Source organism: Pipistrellus hanaki (assembly GCF_964339955.1).
Source record: "Pipistrellus hanaki genome assembly, chromosome: 6".
Classification (NCBI taxonomy): domain Eukaryota; kingdom Metazoa; phylum Chordata; class Mammalia; order Chiroptera; family Vespertilionidae; genus Pipistrellus; species Pipistrellus hanaki.
The window spans coordinates 10,565,731-10,570,006 of NC_140508.1; positions in this window are offsets into that span (position 1 = coordinate 10,565,731).

Below are 4,276 nucleotides of genomic sequence, written 5' to 3' on the forward strand. Positions count from 1 at the left end.
TCCTGGATTCCCAGCCCCGTCGTGCGAGCTGGATTGCCCCAGCTCTCTGCAGAGGCAGCGAATGGGTTACCAATGTAAAATGCAAAGAGATTAAAAACTTCTCTCTTTTAGAAAATACACACTTGGGAAAGTGGCATTTTATTGATATAACACCAGTGATTGAAATTAGCATTTTTGATTGCGTATACCGTCAATAAGAAAAATCAGAGCATGCACCCCCAATACAAGGCTCTCTTTGTGCTTATAATGTATATACATGTTTTATAATACTAACATATTATGTAATTTATAAAACACACACATTATAAAAATGTGAGATGAAAGGTGAAAGCCACATGTAAATGAATCAGCTTTCATCTTTTGGAAACTCTTGGTTTTATACTTCATAGAAGAGTTCCCCCAAGGTCTCATTCTAGGTTTGACTTTTTTCACTACTTGGTTGTCGTGTGTGAAACAATTCCAAAGATAAGAAGGGCATTATGGGCTCTACTTAAAACATCATGAAACTTAATTTTCAGTCCAATCTACCAATTATGCATACAGTTTTATTGAAATATTACTGTGCTTACAAGGCTAGTCTCCTTGATCCATGGTTCTTGGAAGGAATGTTTTTAAGTCACTTGTTCACTTTTTCAAGAATTACAATAGGAGTTTAACTAGATATTTTAATTCATAAACTCACTTCAATCGGCTCTGGCAAAGGCTTTGTTTGGCTTACTTCCCTGATAGATATCTAGGCTCTAAATCAGCCAGGCAAATAGTAATAATCAGTAAACATTTGTTAAATAAAAGTTTCATAATGATTACTTTGACTTCTGTATGGAGAATGGGTTTCAACAGAGAAGAAATATAATTCAGGAGAAGAGAAAATGGGCCACCACAGTTGTTCTGCCAAGAAATGACAGGATTTGGACTTGGTAGTTAGGATGGATAAAAATGGAAGAACTCAAACTATGTTTTGGAAGCGCCAACAGAAGTTAGGGATGGATTGGACAATGGGAATAAGGAAGAGGGTGATGTCCAAGGTGCTGCCAGATCCTGGCCTCAGGAACTTGGCCGCATTTGCTGAGAACTGGAAGTGGGGGGAATGATAGGAGAATTTATATGCCAATTGTCACAAATCACAATGGATCTATTTTTGAAAATTTACCCAGCACCCAGCTGTTTCACTAAAATCTGCTGCCAACCTAGGTCAAACTACCATTGTATTTCACTTGGTTTATACCTAGTTAGCCAGCGGACGTCTTTTTAATTTATAAATAGATTTTTTACTTTCACTCTGACCCCTCAATAAACTACATAGCACGTACAGAGAGCATTTTTGAAGTTAGGTTTATTGAGCTATAATTTACATACAGTAAAATTTACTCCTTTCAGGTGTACATTTCTATGAGTTTTGACAAGCATACAGTGATGTAATAAATGCCATAGCAATCACAGGGTAGGATATTATCAGCACTTCACCATGTGTCAGAACCAGTATTTTAAACCATCAATCGGATTGAGCCACTAAAAACCCAAAATCTTTTATTGGCTTCCCATCCCCCCAGGAATAAAGCTCATTGCCTGTAAGGCCCTGAGAGCAAGGTCTCTCTATTCTTCACACCTAGAGCTTTTCTTTATGAAAACTCTGCTTCAGGAAAATTGGCCTCCCTATTATTCCTGGACATCTCAAACCTCTTCCTACCTCAGGACCTTTGCACCACCTCCAATGATCTTTCCCCAGGTAACCTCAGCTTTTCTTCCAACTTCATTCTGATTTCTGTTGAAATAATGCACACACGCACACACACACACACACACACACACACACACACAAGTCTTCATCAGGCTACCCCTTTAGCAGACTTTATTTTTCTCATCATTTATTTCTACCTGATACATACTTATTTATCTGTTTGTTCATTCTCTCTTCATACCAACTTCCACTAATATGTATGCATCATTTTATTCCTGAATCTCTAGCACCTAGAATAGCACCAGCAACATAGCAGACATTCAATAAAAATTTGAATGAAAACATCGACAGGTGGATAGATGAGTGGATGAAAAATAGACAGATGATGGACAGATGGATGAACTTGCTGGAAGCAACAGAGCAATCATCTACCTTGTTCATTAACATGATAAATAAGCCCATATTCTTTGATCCAGTGATAAGGTCATACACCCACTTTCAAACACTCAGGCTGCTGAATAGCAAGTCTTCAGTACTATTATAAGACATTGAGGTTATAGATGGGTAACGTGCTCTCTAAGCACAGTATCTTCACTGTGAAAAAACAACTTCACATGTGTTTGCAGTACCAGATATTGTAGCTGAGGGGGAAATTACCTTTAACATTAAATGTGCTTACATTTCATTTATCAGCTCTGATTTCACTGTAACCTCTTTGCTTTTGAATCTATCTTTGTTTAATATGGTACTACCTGGAATCTGCACCTTCAAAATGAGAGTCTCCCTTTCCCAAAACTGCCATAATGTGGCTCATTTTATTGAACAATTTGGAATAGCCCTCAGAGCAGTCCGAGAAATATTTGAGAGTGGGGGAGAGTCATCTACTAAGCATCTAAGTTGTCCAAGGGGGAAACACAAAGAGAAGAGAACAAAGCTGGGACTCTGAGAGCGGAAGTCTGAGCCAAGACTTATGCCATGTCAAATTTCTAACCGGAGGCCAGAGCTCTGAGCTCAGTTCCCCTTGGGTTGTATTTCAGATGCTATAGAAATGGAAAGCTGTCTCTTCCCTAGCACTCTAAATACATCTCTACTCCAGAGAAAATTGGAAATGTTCTTATTTCCCCCATTATAGTTGAACATTTCTAGAGAAACCAACAGCCTGAATTGTCTTCCCAGTTGATAACAATACTATCTCCAAGACAATTCAGGCAATGTCTCTAAAAAAGACAATTTAGTGATTTATCTGGCATTTTTCTATTGGAATAGGATGTTGGATTTTGTTTTTCAGACTGAAATAGAAAAGAGAAGAAAGTGGAGAAAAGAAGAAAAAACAGTGACCTGTCATTTTGAAATAACATGTGAATCATCTCCAGAGCATCCTTTAAAAATCACCCTCCCCTTCTCACGTTGTTGTTGAAAGTTTAAATTTATAAATAGATTTCATTTCTATAGGGGAAGGTGGAGGTGAGCTCTTGTCAAAATGTACAGTCACACATTCTTGGGTGAATGTATCCTACTGCTAAAAATTTATTCTTCAAATACATGCAACAAATTCCCAAAGATAGCCTAGCATGCGTATATTTGAAGGTGTCCATTGCAAAATCTTTGTGATGGCAGACCATGATGGAAATGACTATCAAAAGAAGACTAGAGAACTAAATTTTGGAACATTTAAACAAGGCTGAAACTCAGAATGAGATCATCTGTAAGTACTAATATGAAAAGATATCCAGAATATATTATTAAATAAAATCAAGCAAGTTGAAGTTCAGGCTGTAAAGTGTGCTTTATATTCTGAAGCCAGACTGGCTTCAAACCCACATCCTCACTTACCAGCTGTGTGACCTTGGGCAAGTGGTTTAATCTGTTTCTAACTCAGCTTCCTCTCTAGAAAATGGAGATAATATTTAGCTCAAAAAGAATTGGTTGGGATGAAATGAGTTAATATATATAAAACACTTGAACATAGATTCAATAAATGCTAAAGACTCTGAAAATAGCTTTTAAAAATAAAGATGAAATAAAGACATTTTCATACATACAAAAGCAGAAAAAATTCATCTCCAGCAGACATGTTAAAGGCATGTAAAAGGAAGTCCCTTTGGACAGTAGAAAAATGATGACCAGTGGAAATTTCTGTCTACAAAATAGAAATAATTCTCATACTACATGTAAAATGGCACTATGACACTTGAAAGTAGACTGTTTTAAGTAAAATATCTATGTTATAAACACTACAGCAACCACTAAAATAACAAAGCGAAGTACTGTATTTTTCCATGTATAAGGTGCTATTTGTTCCTAACATCATTAGACTGAAAATTGAGGGGTGTCTTATACATGGAAGTCAGCCTGGGAGGGAGCCACAAGGGTGTGTAGCTGTCCATACCTTGTCAAACAGGCTTCCTCCAATCACACGCCTTTTCGTTACTGACATCAGCTGATACCATAATTGGAAATAGAGGTGTGGAGTGCACAGATGCAACAAGGACTCGGGCCTTCTGAGCCCATTAAGATGAGGAAAAATGAAAAGGTAAATACCAGTAAGCAATTGTCTTACTCTGAAAAATTCAAACTGAATGTAATCAGCTGTGCAAA